General features: G+C 49.6%; 1 long non-coding RNA gene across 1 annotated transcript; it reads right to left on the minus strand.

Annotated features, from left to right (window-relative positions):
* Positions 1-1289: 1289 nt before the first annotated feature.
* LOC133226951 (uncharacterized) lies at positions 1290-6588 on the minus strand. The gene is made up of 2 exons (XR_009729675.1): positions 6229-6588; positions 1290-4241 (listed from the first exon to the last, which is right to left on the minus strand). It is a non-coding gene; the product is annotated as an uncharacterized LOC133226951 (long non-coding RNA).
* Between the last annotated feature and the right edge of the window lie 13623 nt (positions 6589-20211).

The raw sequence follows: 20211 nt of genomic DNA on the forward strand, positions 1-20211 counted from the left end.
GAGGCCTGGCGTGCTGCGATTCATGGGGTCACAAAGAGTCGGACACGACTGAGCAACTGAACTGAACTGTACCCATGGGTAATGGAGAAGCCAGGCCTTCTCTTTCTCTCTTTCTCCTCCTTCCTCTTCCTCAATTCCTTTTCCTCTTCTGCCATGGGGTCGCTAGAGTCGGACACGACTGAGAGACTTCACTTTCACTTTTCACTTTCATGCATTGGAGAAGGAAATGGCAACCCACTCCAGTGTTCTTGCCTGGAGAATCCCAGGGATGGGGGAGCCTGATGGGCTGCCGTCTATGGGGTCGCACAGAGTCGGACACGACTGAAGCGACTTAGCAGCAGCAGCAGCTCAATTATTACACGTTTTTCCTAACCTAGGGTGAAACACTTGATGTGGAAATCTGCCTGTAGTGAACAATCTGACCACCAGAGGGCAGCATGAGACCATGGCTCTGCCTGAACATTACCCAGGTCCTTCTAATGAGTGGCTTCCCCACCAAACGTGAGGATGTCAGGATCCCAATCCTGTCTTGATCATCCCATGAACTTTTATAAAATCACGAATATCAGGGCTCCATCACAAGCCAATTGCATCTTAAATCCCTGGGAATGGGGCACAGGCGTTGCTAGCCTTTTAAGTTTCTTTGGTGATTCTATCTATCTGCAAAGGGTTAAGAAACACTAATGGAGCAGACTGAATCCTGAAAACTGGAGCGGGCTTTTAGGCATCACCTAGCCCAGTTCATCTGTTCCCATTTCACAGCTTCAGGACCTGAGGCTCAGAGATAGAAACAACAGGCCCAGGGATCAATGGAAGAAAAGGGCCTAGGACCCTGATGCTCAGCCTGCAATCGATCCTCCATGGCATACGCCTCTCCAGCCTGTTTACACCAGCCTGGACACCAGGGGCCAGCAGCGATCAGCTCTTCCCTCCCCTCTGACCTCAGGGCTGTGTGGTCCCTGGCACAAGAGGCTCCTCCTGATGGAAAAATTCAAGACAGAGCTACAGAAATCACCACCGGAGTGCTGAGGTTCAGAGCCCACCTGCTCTAGGAAACCAGAGGCGGAAGAGAGGGAGGGAAGGTGGATGCAGCCAAGGAAGGCTTCCTGGAGGCGAGGCAGGAGGAGAGGGCTGGATTGCAGTGCCCACCACGGATGGTGGGGGCCACATGCCAGACCAGAGGAACGTCCAAGGACCACCATGGAAATGTAAAATCATACAAGCACTTTGGAGCACAAGTTTGGGAGTTTCTAATAAAACTAAACATAGATTATCATATGGCCCAGCTGTTTCACTCGTAGATATTTACTCAAGAGAAATGATTACACCCATACAGATACTTATACATGCATAGTCACTGCACTTTTTAAATTCATAATAGCCAAAAAGTAGAAATAGCCCAATTGCAAATCAACAGGCGAGGCATGAACACATGTGCTGCATCCATTCAAGGGAAGACTTCTCAGCAGTGGGAAACCTCATGGGGTTGAAGGGAAACGTTCGGGAAATGTTCGCTGACTTGACAATGGCAGTGGCAATTACATGGGGTTATACCGTTGTCAAAATTCTTAACTTTACACTTACAGTGGGTGGGTGCCTTTTACATCCACATCACAACTCATCAGATTTTTAAAAACTCACTCTCCTGGCGTGATTTTATTTGCTCAACAACGACCCCCTAGGGAGGGAAACACCTCATGATGCAGGTGGATAGGGGTCAATTGCAGGAGAGATGTCCTTGACTAGGAAGTGGGGTGGGGTCCACAGGCTGTGGATAAAATAGGGACAGTTTATTTTTTTCTTGGTTAAACAGGCAGTAACATAGCAGCTGAGAGAGAGGAGAGAGAGGGTGTGAGAGTTTTGGAGGGTGTGATGGGAGGGTGTGAAAGTCATTTCAGAGAGTGGGAGACAAAAAATGGACCTCAGATCTGCGCCCTCCCCAACTCCACCCCGCCCCATTCCCCTCACCTCGGAGTTCCTTTTCCCCCAGGTTCCTCTTCTCCCCATCACTGTCTCATTTGAGCAGTTTGAAGAGGCTGCCAGTTCAGTTTAGAATCAGACTTGTTACCATCATTATGGAAACTCCAGGCCTGTGGCCTGAGGGCACGCAGCCGGGCCGGCATCCCCCGAAGACTTCTGCTTTGTTTCCCAGGCCCCTGCGACTTCCAGGGCTCTGGGATCTTGGGGATACAGTGGGGCTCTCAGGGAGCAGGGTGCTTGGGAAGCTCACAAAAAAGGCATCCACCCATGGAGTGAGGAGGGTGGAGCAATAACTGAGGGCTAAGGGTGGGGAACTGGCCCGGCAGGCACAGGGACAGACAGAACAGCAAGCTGCCAGAGCCCCGAGACCTAACAGAGAAATCTTGGTCTGCAGACTTGGGTTTTCCCAGGGCTGCCAAGCATCCAGGCAGCCAGGGAATCCGACGGTGCCACTCTCAGCAAAGTACCCAGCCTGGTCTCCCTGCCAGAAGGACACCAATTCCACCCCTGTCCATTTGGACCGGCTCCTCCATGGAGGGGACTTTATGGACATCTGTCACTTCTTCACCTTGATTCCTGTTGTGTCTTACCCTGAAGAGGCAAGAGACATGTCACATGCATGCCTATGTGTGTGGACACTCAACCTACCAGAGTCAACTCTGAAATTTGTGGTTTTAAAAAATGACCTTGACCGCTAAGGAAGGTCACCTGGGCTTGGAGCCTAGGGAGGAAGTGCCTGTTTCCAGCAGCTGCTGAGATATGAATAGTTATGGAGCTAGACTGTTATTAGAAATTGAATGCTCTTAAATGATTTTGGCTAATATCTTTGTAAGCAGAGGACGGTAGCCCTGGGGTCAGGAGAGACTGGAGTGTAATCCCACTTCTCTGCTCTATGACCCTGGGCAGAGCCGGGCACTGATAACTGAGGACTAATCTGGCTCTAACGACATCATTCTCCTCCTTAGTGCCAGTTTTCTCCAGCCACCCCCACGTTCAGAGAAGAACTCGGCATCAGCGGAACCTCTTCTCAAAATACCTTCACTCCCACAGAGAGTATTAAATCTGTGAATTAGTGTCAGGGGAGCTGCAGAGTCGATCCCGACGGCCTGGGCAGGGCAGTGGTCAGCACAGGTATCAGGCCCGGCCCTCCATCACGCAGGATGGGGGAGTCACAGTCTGGAGCCCAGCCCAGTCATCGGTTCCGACCTCCAGACCTCTGTCTCCTTCTGGTTAGAGATGGCTCTATCCCACCATAAACCACAGAGCATGCCAGGACCCTGGGTGCGCCCAGGAGATGGGGGCTTGACAAGGAGTGGGTATGAACTAGAGAGTGGGCCTGCCTGAGGCTAAAGGTCATGAATTTGGTCATGAGGGAATGGTTTCTCCAGCCACCTCCAGCTATACTCCTGGAGAGGGGAGCAGGCTAAGAGCTGATCTTGACCAGGGTTGCCTCTTGCTGGGGGAGCCCAAGGAGGGAAGCTGTGGTGTATGCCAAAGGCTGCTTGTAACAACTGCAACATGTCAGCTGGAGAGGAAGGGAGATGAGGATGAACGGAGACTGGATTTAACCACACCCAAGCTGTGTGATCTTAGGAAAATATCACTTAACCTCTCCAACCTGCTCTTTCCTCTTTTACAAAATGGGCATCCAAGGGCCCGTTTCCATGAGGCTGTGAGCACTGAAGGATGACCTTGGGGGACACGTGTTCTGGCCGATCAGGGGCCCTGGACACAGTGGGTGCGAGCGTTGTGTTACAGATGGTCCACGTGCACAAATGTGGACCGAGCGTCCCTGGGCACCACCTGCCAGTGTGAAGCTAAGCCAAGCACCTACGGTCACCCTGCTTCCCCCAGCCCATCTCCTCCTGCAGAGCCATGGGCAGACTCCCCCCTCTTCCCTCAGGGCTGCCATGAATGTGTCAGATGCTCCCATAAACAGGCCGTCTCTCGCTGAACTCGGCTGCTGGCCTGTGGGACCCTCCAGGCGCTCCTCTGCCTTTATCATCACTAGGGCTGTGATCAGAAGTGGACTCAAGTCCTCTCGGGCTGACGTCTCTCCCCAGCAGCTCCTTACAGTCTCACAAAAGGACAGCTCAAACCGTGTGGGCAAGATGCCTGTCCGGGCTGTCCCGCCATCTCTCCCGTATACCTCAGCTCACACCTTTGAAACGCAGGGTGCTTGCCACAGCCTTTCCTTTATCTGTGCTCGGCCAAGCCTCAGCCTCCTGTCAATTTCCTCCCCTGCACTTGAGCTGCGAGTCCTGTGGACAAAAACAGTCAAAAAGTACGCTCTTCTGCCGGCCCGCAGCGACCGTCTCCAAGCCCAGCCAAGCCCACTGCACTGCTTGGCTGAGCCTCCCCAGGTTTCCCTGCTCCATTTCTCTCTTCTCCTGTCCCAGGTGGAAGCTGCCCACAAACTCTTCCTTCCTGACCCCTCCCTCCCGCTCTTGACTTAGACCTCATTTCTGTGCCGTGACCTCTTGGGTGACCCCAGCATCACGCGCTTCACCAATCACAGCAGTCTACCCTCAGGGACTGAACAGCCTATGAAGATAGAACCTCTGATTTGTTAAATCTCCAGTGCCCACAGTTCGTGGAGAGCCTGGCGGGATGAGGGTGTGGATGGACAGAGTGCACCTTGGTCTGGCCCCCAGCTGGGACCCAGTTGGCTCTGTTTCCTGAGCCCACTCCACGCCTAAGCCCTCACTTCAGTGCTGAGGTTTCCAGCCCGGTGTGTCCTTACTGGCTCCCACACCTGTGTCTCTGTCTCAAGGTGGAGTTCAGTTTGTCCCCATGCAGAGCCAACAGAGGTGCTGCTTTGACTCTTTTGGTAGAGTAGTATCTCCCTTTTCTTCCTTGTTCAAAACTAAGCTCCTGCAGCAGTGGCCCCGATTCAAGTCTTTCCCACACCCAAAGGGCTTTTCTCCTTCAAGGACACCTCCAGCCTCTCCAGCACCTCCGTCTTCATTTCCTCTTGACTTGATAACCAGGCCTATGTCCCTGCTCTGAATAAACTCTCAAGGGACCTTCTCCACCCTCCAGCTGTTGCCTCCTTCCTCACTTCATTCTTGGCCAAAGTTCTCCGATGAGGGACCTACATCCACCATCTCTGTCTCCTCTCTCCAGCTCTGATCCAGACACCCGGCTGCAGCCTCACGCTTCACTGGACGCCCTGCTCCTTCCCCTCCCACTCTGGAGCACCCCTGCCTTCTTGGGAGGCTCCTCCAGGGCAGTGTGGGCACCTGGGCCGTAGGACTGGATAGACATGGATCAAATTCCATCTCCACACATCTGTTCATCTGTGCAACCTGCTGCTGCTGCTAAGTCGCTTCAGTCGTGTCCGACTCTGTGACCCCATAGACGGCAGCCCATCAGGCTCCCCCATCCCTGGGATTCTTCAGGCAAGAATACTGGAGTGGGTTGCCATTTCCTTCTCCAATGCATGAAAGTGAAAAGTGAAAGTGAAGTCGCTCAGTCGTGTCCAACTCTCAGTGACCCCATGGACTGCAGCCACCAGGCTCCTCCGTCCGTGGGATTTTCCAGGGAAGAGCACTGGAGTGTGTGCCATTGCTGTGCAACCTGGTGCCACTCAATTCCTACCTGTGAGCCTCAGTTTCCTCATCTGTAAACTTGAGCTGATCACAGTTCTTAATGAAATAACTCACTCACGTGCTCATCGTTTGTTCCGTCTTGTCATCCTGACCCCATTCGCCTCAAAACCCCCTCCTCCCCAGAACTTCAGTGATATTTCAGCCTTTAGCTCTGCTTTCAGCCTGACTACTCTTTTTGCCTCCGAATGCACCCGAAGCTGGCTAGCATCAGTTGAACCTTGTGTCCCAAGCCGTGTTCCCCACATCTCACTTTCTCAGTATTTGTAGGCTTCATGTAGATACTGCAATAGAACCCATTTAACAGATGGAGGTATTAAGGCACAGAGAAGGTAATAACGACCCAAGAAGATACAGCCAACAGCGGGCAGGACCAGTGCTCAGATCCAAGCCGTCCGTCTGGCTGTAAGCTCCTTGCTTTTAACCACGAGTCCATTCTGCTGCAGTTCTGAGTGCTCCGGGCTGGGACTCCTCGCTCCTCCTCAAAGCAACTCTCCCTTTCCCTGCTTTATTTGTTTACAGAGCTTTGTGTATTTATTTTCACATCTCAGTTCCCAGCCTACCTCCCTCCTCTGGGCTTGCCAGACACCTCCTCCTGGTGGCCTGCAATCATCTCAGGATCAGAGAACCCCATACTTACTTCAGACCTCTTCCTCTGCCATTGAACAATGTGATCTTGCAGCAGATCAGTGACTTTCTTTCATTCAGCATTGCAGACTAGCTTCCGGCCAGCTTGCCTGTCTCCTGTACCAGTTGTGAGCTGCCAAAAAAGCAGAATTTGGTCCCCTGAAGGCCTCTCTCTGCCTCACATACCCCGAAGGCTGATTCAACTCTCTCTCAGATCAGATCCCCTCCAAATTTCCCTCTTTCTGCTCAGGGATCTGTTACTTATCCTTTCTTCCTGCTTCTGAAATATTGCTCCTGCCCCACCCTTCGCCTCTGTCACCCACATCGCACCACCCAGGTCAGGGCTGCCTTCCAACGGTCTCTCAGATTCCTCACGGCTGCCTCACTCCAACTGCCCAACTGTCATCCCACCAGATCTTCACCACCTGGCCATCCCAATGGCTTTCTGGCCCTTCCCCTTATTTTTAAATGTTGAGTCTAATAACCTAAAACATGGTAACGTTTTTTAAAAAGAATACAGTTACCCTGAATATAGCTGTGGGTCAACAGTTCATTACCTGTGACTTACAGATGAATAGCTGGAGCTGGAAGGAAAAAGATCTTTTTTTGTTTGGGTTTTTTTTTTTGGCTGTGCTTTGGTTTGTAGGATCTTAGTTCCCTGACCAGGGACTGAAACCGTGCCCTTGGCAGTGAAAGCTTGGAGTCCGAACCACTGGACTGCCAGGAAATGCCATTGCCACTCTCCGCATAAGGAGAAAGGTCTTGATGAAAGAGCTTTTATCAAGACCTCAGGCTCCAGAATGGCCCCCAGTCCAGGATCACTGCCCTCTGGGTTTTGTGCCCTTATGTAGCTTCCTTCCACTTAGTCTCAAGGTTGGGCTGTATGACTGGAGAATATGGCGGAAGTGATGGCATGTCATCTTTGAGGTGAGCTTATACAAGTCCTTGGGACAGCTCTCTGTCTGTCTGTCTCTGTTTCTCTGTGTGTTAGCTTGCTCTGAGGGATGTAGGACACTCAAGGCAGCCCATGAGGCAAGGACCCCGCGCCTTCTACCAAAAGCCACATCACGTGAGTGATCATCTTAGAAGCAGATCCTCAGCCCCCTCAAGCCTTCAGATGACTGCAGCCCTGACTGACAGCTTGACTGGGCCTCATGAGAGACTCTGAGCTAGAAGGACCCATTAGGCTGCCCTCAGATTCTTGTGCATAAAAACTATGTGAGATAATGAATATCTGTTATTTCAAGCTACTAAACTGGGGAGTAATGTGTTATACAATAGGGGGCGTCCCTGGTCAGAGATCAGATCAGTCGCTCAGTCGTGTCCAACTCTTTGCGACCCCATGAATCGCAGCACGCCAGGCCTGCAATCATCCTCCCTGTCCATCACCAACTCCCAGAGTTCACTCAGACTCACGTCCATCGAGTCAGTGATGCCATCCAGACATCTCATCCTCTGTCGTCCCCTTCTCCTCTTGCCCCCAATCCCTCCCAGCATCAGAGTCTTTTCCAACAAGTCAACTCTTCACATGAGGTGGCCAAAGTACTGGAGTTTCAGCTTCAGCATCAGTCCTTCCAAAGAAATCCTAGGGCTGATCTTCAGAATGGACCAGTTGGATCTCCTTGCAGTCCAAGGGACTCTCAAGAGTCTTCTCCAACACCACAGTTCAAAAGCATCAATTCTTCGGCGCTCAGCTTTCTTCACAGTCCAACTCTCACATCCATACATGACCACTGGAAAAACCATAGCCTTGACTAGACGGACCTTTGTTGGCAAAGTAATGTCTCTGCTTTTGAATATGCTATCTAGGTTGGTCATATCTTTCCTTCCAAGGAGTAAGCGTCTTTTAATTTCATGGCTGCAGTCACCATCTGCAGTGATTTTGGAGCCCAGAAAAATAAAATCTGACACTGTTTCCACTGTTTCCCCATCTATTTCCCATGAAGTGGTGGGACTGGATGCTGGTGGCTCAGTGGTAAAGAAGCCGCTTGCAATGCAGGAGATTCAGGAGACTTGGGTTCAATCCCTCGGTTGGGAAGATCCCCTGGAGGAGGGGTGGCAACCCACTCCAGTATTCTTGCTGGAGAATCCCATGGACAGAGGAGCCTGGTGGGCTCCATGGGGTTGCAAAGAGTCAGACCATGACTGAAGTGACTGAGCATGCATGCATGTTGCACAATAGATAACCAACACAGAGAATGGGATCCACTCTTTCATTTCATCATTTAGTACATTTCTTTTGAGCTGCTACTATGGGTCAATGATCCTGGGTATTGGGTGTATAGCAGTGAAAAAAAAATTAGCCAAAATCTTTACTATCAGAGTTTTTACTCTAGTCAGGGGAGTGACATAATTAAAGGAAAGAAAGTGAAAGTGAAAGTTGCTCAGTCGTGTCCCATTCTTGGCCACCCCTTGGACTGTCTATGGAATTCAGTCCATGGAATTCTCCAGGCCAAAATACTGGAGTCGGTAGCCTTTCCCTTCTCCAGGGGATCTTCCCAACCCAGGGATCAAACCCAGGTCTCCTGCATTGCAGCCAGATTCTTTACCAACTGAGCCATCAGGGAAGCCCTAAAGGAAAGAGTGATGTCAAATGGTGCTAAATGCTATGGAGAAAAATTAGTATGAGGATGAAATGTAGGGCCCATATAGGCATGATGTTGCTATTTTATACCAATTGTTCAATAGAATCCTCCCTAATTAAAGTGCTATTTCAGCAGAGACCTGAAGAAGATGAGTAAGCAGATATATAGGGAAGAGCACTCAAGGCAAGGGGAACAGCAGGTACAAATGGCTCAGCATCCACCCACTTCTTACCATTTCATTGCTCATCCCCAGTACAGACTACCTCCCATCAGGCATAAGTTGTTAGACTAACCTCCTGTCTCTGATACCAAGTCCAAGCTTGTTCTGCACGACACACGAGCAAATCAGGAGACAAGTTTTTGGGGCAAGGAATAATGACTTTATTCAGAAAGCCAGCAGACTGAGAAGATGGCTGATTAGTGTCTCAAAAAAAAAAGCCAACTTCCCCCCAGCCCAAATTTGGGCTTCTTTTATACAAGAAGCGGGAGCGGGTACAGGGTGTGACTGGTTGTTATAAACTTGATGACTGCGAGGACCACTGTGAGGCTGCCCATTGGTGGAGGACAGCCAATGGCTGCCTCACCCTTAATACAATTCCCCACTGTCAGTGTCCATTCCACAGTCTTGTGGAAAAAGGGGGTGATGATCACTGTGGCCACTTTCAGCTGAACAGGGGCCACGAGGGGGTGATCATGGAATGGAACTGATCAGCCTTGGGCCAAGAATATTCTTTAAAATTTTTAGTAAGTAATACAATTATTTGTCTACAACTATTTGAACCTATTGAAATCTCTTCTACAATGAGATTTTAGTCTCAATGCTTATCTTTTTTGAAGAGCAACCTTAAATCTTCTGAGGGTTCACAAACCCATGGCTCTCTAGGCCTCTCAGGAGTTGGGTCATGTTTAATGACAATGGGGCTCCCTTAACTCAAGCAGGATGAATCCATGGCTTTCCTGAAGCTACCTTAACAGATGACCATGTGGTAGGTAATACCATGCGTGGCCCTGTCCACCATGCAGCTGGCTGGTGCTCAGGCCCTTGCTCTCTCCAAGTTTTAAGAAGGACTCAGTGAGACAGTGGCACCCCACTCCAGTAGTCTTGCCTGGAAAATCCCATAGATGGAGGAGCCTGGTAGGCTGCAGTCCATGGGGTCGCTAAGAGTCAGACACGACTGAGCGACTTCACTTTCACTTTTCACTTTCATGCATTGGAGAAGGAAATGGCAACCCACTCCAGTGTTCTTGCCTGGAGAATCCCAGGGACGAGGAAGCCTGGTGGGCTGTCGTCTATGGGGTCACACAGAGTCAGACACGACTGAAGCGACTCAGCAGCAGCAGCAGCAGTCCCCAGGTCAGAAAGGATGTAAGACTACTTCAGTTGTTGGATATGCACACTTGCTGGAGGTAAACTCATGAACAGAGGTTAACATGGCACACATATAAACATAATTGGTGACTGATGGATGGTCTTTCAGAGCACTTATAGACTCTCCCACCCAGGCAGACACCTGGAAAGGCCTTCAAAGGGGCTTAATTTAAGCCTGCTTCTGGGAGCCTCTCCGATCTGTAGTAGGGCCTTATTCAGAGTCAAATGGACATATTTTAGCAATGCTCCTTTTTAATGTTACATTCATTTTCTTGGTTTTTCCTGCTGACTGTGGTCTCCAGGATGTACGTAGCTTCCAATTAAATCATAGTGCTTTGGACACCTGTTGGATTATACTAGAGACAAAAGCAGGCCCATTATCACTTTGAAGACAGGCAGGCAGTCCAAATTGGGGCATAATATCTTTAAGGACTTTTAACCACTTCGGAGACTTTTTCTGTTCAGGTCGTGTATGCCTCCACCTATCGCGAAAGAGTGTCCTCACAGCGTAGATGGTATCTGAAATTTCCTGTGTCCGGGGGCACTTGAGTCAAGTCTATTTGCCACTTGTGGGTGGGGCAGGTTCCTCTGTGTTGGGTCACTGTCTGGGGAGGTCTGACAGCAGTCTTTGGGTTATTTTTAGCACAAATCACATAATTTTCAGTGACTGGCTGAAGATGGTCCTTTGTAGGTTACATCCCATTATATATTTTTAAATCCTTTGTAAGATGGCCTCTCTCCCATAATGGGTACTATTATGAATGGTCTGCAGCACAGTGTCCAAGAGGGTCTCAGGAATCAAAACAATTCCTTGTGCATGACATTTCCAGCCAGGTGAGGTGTGGTTAAGAGTGAATCCCCAGCTGGTGTTTTGACAGGTCAGTCTGCGGGAGAAGCTGATTGGCTCAACAATCCCCTTCCTTACTGCCTTCTTTGCAGCTCGGTCGGCCAACTGGTTGCCCTTTATTATTAAGAGTTTTGGTCTTCTAGTGGGCTGGGTAGTGCACTGTGGCCACCTGTGAGGGCTTATGGACTGCTTCTAAAAGAAACGGGATTTCAGAAGCGTGTTTTATGCCTATATTGTTGCAAATGAGGTGCTCTCTTTCTTTCCAGATTTCCCTGTGAGCATGCAGCATGGAGAATGCATAGCGAGAATCAGTATATTTATTTACTCCCTTCCCTTCAGCGAATAGTAGGGCTCTTGTCAGAGCAATGATTTCTGCCCTCTGGGCTGAGATCCCTGGGGGCAGGGCTTCAACAATCCTTTTAAGAGTTACCACTGCGTATCCAGTGCATTACCTACCTACCCTGGCCCATGAAGCTGCTTCCATTGGTAAATGGTTCCATATCTGGCTCAACCAAGGGTTGGCCAGTTAAGTCCAGTCTGCTAGAGTACACCAGCTCCATGACATGTAGGCAGCAGTGCTCTGGGGATGGTACCGAATCAACTGGGAACAATATGGCTGGATTTAGGGCTGCTGCTGCTAAGTTGCTTCAGTCGTGTCTGACTCTGTGTGACCCCATAGACGGCAGCCCACCAGGCTCCCCCGTCCCTGGGATTCTCCAGGCAAGAACACTGGAGTGGGTTGCCATTTCCTTCTCCAATGCATGAAAGTGAAAAGTGAAAGTGAAGTCGCTCAGTCGTGTCTGACTCTTTGCGACTCCATGGACTGCAGCCTACCAGGCTCCTCCACCATGGATTTTCCAGGCAAGAGTAGTGGAGTGGGGTGCCATTGCCTTCTCCGGGATTTAGGGCTAAGTGACCTGAAATCTGGGAGAAGGAAATGGCAACCCACTCCAGTATTCTTGCCTAGAGAATCCTGTGGACAGAGGAGCCTGGTGGGCTGCTTCCATAGGGTCACACAGAGATGGCTGAAGCGACTTAGCATGCATGCATTGGAGAAGGAAATGGCAACCCACTCCAGTATTCTAGCCTGGAGAATCCCGGGGATGGGGGAGCCTGGTGGGCTCCCGTCTATGCGATTGCACAGAGTTGGACATGACTGAAGCGACTTAGCAGCAGCAGCAGCAGACCTGAAATCTTACATTGGGAGGGTCTAAGAGGATGGCTTAGCACTTTCACATTCTCCCAGAAGTCAGTCAACGGCCCCTGTTTTGTTCCAGTAAAGAAAGGACATAGTTCATCCACCTCACTAGAATGGAGATGAAGACACAGAGAACAGACTTACAGACACAGGTAGTGGGGAGAAAGGAGAGGGTGAGAAAAATGGAGAGAGTAGCACGGAAGCGTATATATTACCATATGCTGTGTTCTAGTATATACATACCAATTTGCTGTATGACTCGGGGAACTCAAACTGGGGCTTTGTAACAACCTAGAGGGGTGAGAAAGGGTGGGAAGTGAGAGGGAGGGGACATATATATAACCTATGGCTAATTCATGTTGATGTATGGCAGAAACCAAAGCAACATTGTAAAGCAATTATCCTTCAGTTAAAAATAAGTCTTTTTTTTTTTTTTTTAAAGAAAGGACATGGTAAGGGAAAACACAGTGGTAGGTTGGCCCAGGGTACGCTTCTTAGCTTCCTGAAGTCTGTCACAAGTGCTCAAGATGGTCATCCCTTAACAGTCTGTTCAAGTTGTTCTGTGAAGTAGGCAACAGGTGGAAGGATATTCCCCGGAGTTTGAATTAATGCTTGCAGACTTACGCTCTGTCTCTCATGGACATATAATCTGAAAGGTTTCTTTAAGCCTGGTAGTCCCAAAGCCTGGGCTGAGACTAACTTTGTTCTCATTGTTTCAAAGACTGTTTGGCACTCTTTAGTCCAAGTAAGGGTCTAAAAATCGCGTCCCTTTAAAGCCTCCCAGGCTGGTCTGCTCCCCACCTGTACCTTCTGCATTTGTCTCTTGATCGTCTCAACTCAAATCATCAGGCAAACCAGCAGCAACATCTACAGCAACACTGACAGTGTTGCTCTCAGGGTCACCTTGAAATGGGACTTGACGTCACGCTAATCCCACCTGAACCCACAGACTCCTATTCTGAGACCCTCCCCTCCCCTAATCCTACCAGGGGAGAGCCCACTTCAGGATACCCCTGCTTCCTCACAGAACATCACAGGAAGCCATAGAGGCTCCCTGTAGCAAGTTGGTCTCCACTTCTGCCCACTGGGGGGTGGGGGCTCTGCTGGTCCCCCTGGGCAGGATGGTCCCTGATTCTTGCAGTGCTCTGGCTCAGACACTGCTCGTCCCAATGCCAGGTCAGTGTCACCATCTGGGGATGGAGTGAAAGATCAGCTGGGAGAACTTGCCCTTCAGACCCCCCTGATGGTTACAGTCACTGATGGAGGCACCAGGGTGAAACAGCACAGAAAAAAGCATCAGCTGAAACCGGTTTTGCCTCCTTAAATAGGTTGATTGATTAATAAAAACCTTGATTCCATTTTAAAGAAACAGCACTGTGCCCAGTGCAAGATGGGACGCCTGTCTTCAGGATGACCCTGGAACCAAGAATCTTCAGTCTACAGTGCTCAAAGAATAGATAGGATGCCACCAGAGCCTTTTAAAAAGCAAGACGTCCTTCAGTAAGGAAAATCTGGCTTCTAGCAACAGGAGTAGCTTATTGGGACTCATCCAAGAGCAGCCAATCAGCTTCCAAGTTTGAAATTCCCCTAACCCCTTAAATTTAGCCCTGAAGCCTGGATTAAGGAGACAGGTTGGAGAACTTTGCCTCCTTTCCCCTTGCCGGTGGATCTTCCCCCAGTAAAGTGCTTTTCTCAAAAGACAGATTGGTAGCTGGATAACAAGGGCAAAATCCAGTTAGTCGGCAGGACAGGGCCTTCTCTTCCCACCTTGCGGGCACACAGCAGGACAATACAGGGCACTCAGTCTCAAGGCTGAAGCCTGAGTCCTGCAGGGTAAGGGTGGGAACTACCGCACAGAGTGGGGAGTGCGCCCCTACTCGGAGCCTACACTCCAAGGCTCCTGGGCACTCTGCAGCCCCCAGAGCCCCGAAAGCCTTTCTCCAAATCCTCCAGGGTTAGGGTCAGGTTGCCCCGTCCTCATGCTGCATCTTGCAGAGAACAAGTCCCTCTAAGTTCTACCTGGAAATACAACTTCCCTGAAGCACTGCGGAGAGGGCTTCCCTGGTGGCTCAGAGTGTAAAGAATCCGTCTGCTAATGCAGGAGACTGTAGATTCGATCCCTGGATTGGGAAGATCCCCTGGAGAAGGGAATGGCTACCCACTCCAGTATTCTTGCCTGGAGAAGGGAATGGCTACCCACTCCAGTATTCTTGCCTGGAGAAGCCCATGGACAGATAAGTGGGCAGGCTAGAGTCCGTGAAGTCCACAAAGGGTTGGACACGACTGAATGACTAACACACACTCCGGGGGCTCGCTGGATCCTACGCTGTCCCCTTTGGGTTGAAGGATCCCAGAGTAACCACAGGGCAAAAACTGACCCCTGGGACCCAGTGAGGTGCTGGAGAGGCGTCTGGGCAGGAGGGAGAGGTGGGAGGGGGAGTCATGCCTAGGTTTGGGTCCCACTCCCCAGCATCGTCTAAGATCACCATCCCTCTTCCCGATCCATTCCCTTACCGCTGCTAACCCTGTGCCTTCCTGTCCCTGTTTCTTTCCATTCCCCAGGACAAAATGACCAGTAACATCCTGAAGATGGGGCTGGCCACTCTCAGAGACCTGGGCACCGTCTCAGCCCAGTTCTGCCTGCCCAGTGTGGCCACGGGGGCCGCAGTCCAGTGTGGGGGTGTGTGGGTAACCCGTGGGCTCCCCTTCCCGTGCTACACACCTGGGGACCCTGCACTTAAAACGCCGGGGAGGTTATCTTCCATCTTGTCTCTGAATGGGGGGCGGCATAGAAGGAAGCCCAGAAACAGGGCGTTTACAGGGTGCGGGAGGGCAGCCTTGCCTGCTTGGTCCTGGAGCAAGGTCCACGGCCCTCCCACCCGGGGTGACCCTGACACCCGGCCCCTGGGACACCTGGGCAGAAACCAGCCCCAGTGAGGAAACTGCACCTGTAGAAGTAGATCACCTGGTTTTCTCCTCCTTTCAGTTTGGCATTTTCCAGAGGTCCACCAAGAGACTCCAGGCCTTTCCAGCACGCCACTGGGTTAACTGGGGGAGATTCAGGACTTGGGTCCTATAGGAATGTTGACAGGGAAGGACACTACCTCGTGGTCAGTGTGAGGGTTATCGGAAAGACCTCAAGGGAAAGCTAGGAACCATCCTCCCCCAACTGGGAACACCTACCCCTTTTACAGGGACACTCCACCTTCACCCCCAGTTCCGTCCTGCACCTGAAGGAGGCCCCATAGTGCACACAGGAACACTTCAGCCCCCAGTCTGTCCACATGCTTGCAAATCGTGGTCCCTTGGCCCCCTCGGACCCCAGGGGTGTGCTCAGCAGTGCCCGTCTGTAGCCTCCAGACATCATGACCAGGGGAGGGCAGCACCTGGGGTTCCTAGGGGTAGGAATTCCTGGGGGCAGGGAATTTCAGAGTCCTCAGCAGCCAAAAGGGGGTTGCCAAGGAGACACATCCCATAGCCCCCAGGATTTCTTACCTGGTTGGGTGAGTGGTGAGTCTAGAGAAGAACCATAACACAGCCAGGCTCTCTGACATGTGGGTCTTTTGTTGTTCATTTGCTAAGTAGTATCCGATCCGACTCTTTGCGACCCCTCACACTGCAGCGCACCAGGCTTCCCTGTCCTTCACTATCTCCTGGAGCTTGCTCAAACTCATGTCCATTGAGTCAGTGATGCCATCCAACCATCTCATCCTCTGTCACCCCCTTCTCCTCCTTCCCTCAATCTTTCCCAGCATCAGGGTCTTTTCCAATGAGTCGACTCATTGCATCAGGTGGCCAAAGTATAGGGGCTTCAGCATCAGTGGGCCTCTTGCTCTGATTTAAAGGTAGCAGTGCCTCTTCCCATCTGTCTCACTTACCTGGGTGTCTCCTCTGCCCTACCCTAGTCCCACCCTAGATGTTATTTTTTTCTCATTCCTCCATCCTTCTTGGTGGCCTCCATTTTTGGGGACCCATTCCTGTCTATCTCATTCCTGCCTCCTTGCCTATCTCCCAGGTGGCCTCCATCTCTTCTCTCCCTTTAGTCCCATTGAGCATGTCCTTATTAACGATAAAATTCCAAGCTTAACATCTATGAGCCAAAGACTGCTGTAAGTGCTTTATACGTGTTAATTGACTTAATTCCTATAAGAACCTATGCTGTAGGCCCTAGTTTCGCCCTTGTTTTTAAGATGGGGAAACCAAGGCCACTAGAGACTAAATCTTTGCCAAAGATTACGGAACTATTTAGAACTGGGACATAAACCCAGGTCATCTGCCCCTGGGTTTGGCCCCTTAACCACGACACCCGGCTGCCCCTCTGCTGGGTTTCTTTTCCATTTTGGGGCTTGACTGAGGCAGCGGAAACTTCATGCAGAGTTCTACACACAATCTTGGAGCAAGTTTCACTTCTCTGGATCCCATGATCTCTATAGCTCCGTGGGCCTATTTATAACCCATGTTGCTTTGAGTTTGTATTTCACTTCAGCATTTGCTAACGTCCCATTTGAACTTTCTAGTCTTGTCTCAGACGACTTACAAGGAATGAAGAGAGTAGCAAGGGTGAGCATGTCCCTGTGCAGCCAGAAAGTTGGTGGCAGGAAAAGCAGGGTCCCCCAAAGAACTGGTGGATACGCGGCCACCAGCTCTGCCCTTCCCTCTGCATGCTTGTCCTTCAGTTCCCACCGCAGAGTCTGGTGTCGATTTCATATCAGAAGAGGGCTCTTTGTCATTACTTCCTATCCAGTGCTTGCTCACTTTTTGAGGACTGGAGCCTCACCTGCGAGTCTGTCATAGCCCCCAGATCACCAGTTCCTTCAGGGAGACAGGTTCTCAGGCGAGAACAGGGCCTATTTGCTGAATTCAAAGAGATTCTTCCTGCATGGGAAACATGGACCCTGGGAAGAAGCCTCAGAAAGGAGGTTTAACGACGTGTTGGCTGGTCCTGCTCTGCTCTGGCTGTCTCTACAAGAGGAGGAGGGTCTGTCCTTGGACAGCTGAGTTCTGCCATCATCTCCCCTCACCACCACCCACCAGAGATCATAAGCGGCAGGGAGGCTCTGAAGGCCAGAGTCCCCCCAAATGCTGGACTTTCCAACTTCCATCCCAGGACCATCAGACGGACTTGGCTTGAATTATCTTTTGGAATTTCGGAGGCTGGCACGATGCTTCCTGTGACACTTAGGGCTACCCTGAAGTGGGCTCTCCTCTGGCAAAGTTACAGGGCAGGGATAGGGTCAGGATAGAAGTCTTCTGGGCTTAGATGAGTCCAACTTAAAAGCAGGTCCCATTTCAAGGTGATCTCAGGGCTACTGGACTCCAGTAGAAGCCCTTGCTTTTTTTGTTGCTGTTGCCTCTGTCATCATGATGATTCAAGTTTAGAAAAGGGGCGGAGTAACTGCTAACCCACACTGATCTCTCTGCTTAGCTACCCCAGGGAGATGCTTCCTATTTTTAATATCAACCACAGCCATTACCTTGAGCCTGTTCCTTTTGTGTCCATTAGCACTGCCATCGGTTGTTCCCGCTTCCTCTTACATATCCAACCTCTCCCTCTTAATTGGCTCCCCTTGGCATAAGAATGCTTCTTTGGTCTGAAAATCCCTTTCCATTGATCCCGCCACTCAAGCTACCATCCTATTTCTCTCCTTTTACCATCTCCTTTTACTTCTTTAAAAAACAAAAAGTTGCTCTAAAAACTAATCTATGCTGTTAGGAGTCAGGAAAATTATTTGTCGAGCTGTGGACTATGTACATTTTGCTATATATGAATACACATGCTATACATGATAGCAGGAAAATGTTTTAATATAAATACGTATATGCATAAAAGAACATAATTTGAGTATGTGTTTTACATAATATTAATTCAATAAATATATGTAAAATCTATTTTAATAATGTATAATAATAAACATGCGTGTGTGCTCAATCGCATCCAACTCTTTGTGACCCCATGTACTTTAGCCTGCCAGGCTTCTCTGTCCATGGGAATCTCCAGGCAAGAATACCAGAGTGGGTTGTCATTTCCTCCTCAAAGGGCTCTTCACTACCTAGGGATCTAACTGCCTCTCTTGTGTCTCCTTCATTGGCAGGCAGATTCTTTACCACTGCACCACCTGGGTCCAGAACATATGAACATATGTTACTTCACTAAAAAGTTCACCAAAAAAGAGAGTAGTCTAACTCTCTTTTCTGCTCCCCCTTCCTTCCTCTCTCACTCAGTCATTATCCTTCCCAGCAATCTGGCTGCCACACCCACCTTCAGAGGTTACCAGAGGCAGTGACCCTTGCTAGACCCTTCTTCCTCACTAGAGGCTGTCACTAAGCTCTCCTGGCCTGCTCTTCTGTCCCAGATGACCGACTGATGCTCCACCTTCTACTCCCATTTCTCAGGTCTTGTTGCTACCATTGACTCTTCCTGGGATTCCTTCTCTCTCCATCTCTGCCTATCAAGGTTCTGTTTTCTGGCGCTGAACTCAAAGAACACCTCCTCCAGGGAGCCTTCCCTATTTCTCCCAGTTCTACATTCTCTATGCTCACTTGGTACTTGGGGGGTTGCTCTGGAATAGGACTCTTCTCATTCATTCAACACTTGTGATGGGTCAGGAACATGATACTTTCTGCCCTGTATTAGTTATTGGTAACATTTGTATTCATTTACTTTGGCCGCACTGGGTCTTCGTTGCTGTAAAAAGGCTTTCTCTAGTTGTGGCGAGTGGGAGTTGCTCTTCTTTGTGGCGCACAGGCTTCTTGCAGTGGTTTCTCTGGCTTCAGCTTTCGTTCTAGAGCACAGGCTTAGTAGCTGTGGTGCATGGGCGTCATTGGTCCATGGCATGTGGGATCTTCCTAGACCGGGGATTGAACCCATGTCCCCTGCATTGGGAGGTGGACTCTTAACCACTGGACCACCAGGGAAGTCCAGGTATTGTTAATACTAACTTTTGCTATTTGAATGCAAGGAACATAGACTAGCTCAATATTTTACCTCAAATACATCGTATTAAGTCATGGGAATTTCTTTTTTTTTTAAAATATTTTACAGGATAGATTTATGCTTTACAAAACTGGACTCATACTACATGGGAATTTCTTATTACCTTGCCATCTAACAATTTGTCTTCTTCTGAGAATAGAAAATAGTATTGGATTTATGACCATAGTTCCTGAGCCAAGTATGCCAAAGGTTATGTTATCCCTTTCTAGTAAGATACTTGTGAGTTTGCATCTCCCTACCCGCTCTCACTCCCACTCAAAGTTCTTTTGTTCAGGGATCCTGCTGGCTCACCTGCAGTTTTAGGCAGATGTGTTTTTCCTTTGACGGTTTAGCCTGGACCCTCTGCCTCCCCAGCTCCCACTTCCTGCAGGGTCAATGGCTTTAGCCCAAAGGAGACAGTACAGCTCACCCCGATGTCCTGGGGCCAGTGATGAAAGTCCTGAACAACCAATCTTATCTCTGCTAGAGTGAGTGACCTTTCTTTAGCTGAATTGTTGGTTGTTCTCCACTCCCCTGTTTTTCTACCCAAAATAGAAATGAACAACATCAGACTGGACCCCAAGAATGCCTTTACAATGGGGATTTTTCTCCTTTGGCAGAAGATTGAAAGCAACAATATAAAATCTAGATGCTGTTGGGATTGGGGCTGCCACTTAGGGTTATTTCCGTTAAGCACTGCATGCTGCTCCTCATCTGAAAGGGCACCATTTACTTCATAGACACATTTATTATCCTGAAAATGTTTGTATGTTTATTATTATTGTTTATCACAAAGATATGTGGTTTGTATATTTATCACGACTTCCTGGCAGATGGCAGTAAAGCGTCTTGTTTTAAGAGGTTTAGTATATTTTGTTCTGCTTCCACGCACAAAGGAAAAATGAGTCAATAATCAAAACCAATAACTGGTCTAACATCATCTAAAATATTTTTGCTTCTGAACAAGAAACTGTTTTTCTATTGATATACTGATAGTTGAGTATTTCAAAAATTAAAAGAAATC

Source organism: Bos javanicus, chromosome 15, assembly GCF_032452875.1.
Source record: "Bos javanicus breed banteng chromosome 15, ARS-OSU_banteng_1.0, whole genome shotgun sequence".
NCBI classification, from domain to species: domain Eukaryota; kingdom Metazoa; phylum Chordata; class Mammalia; order Artiodactyla; family Bovidae; genus Bos; species Bos javanicus.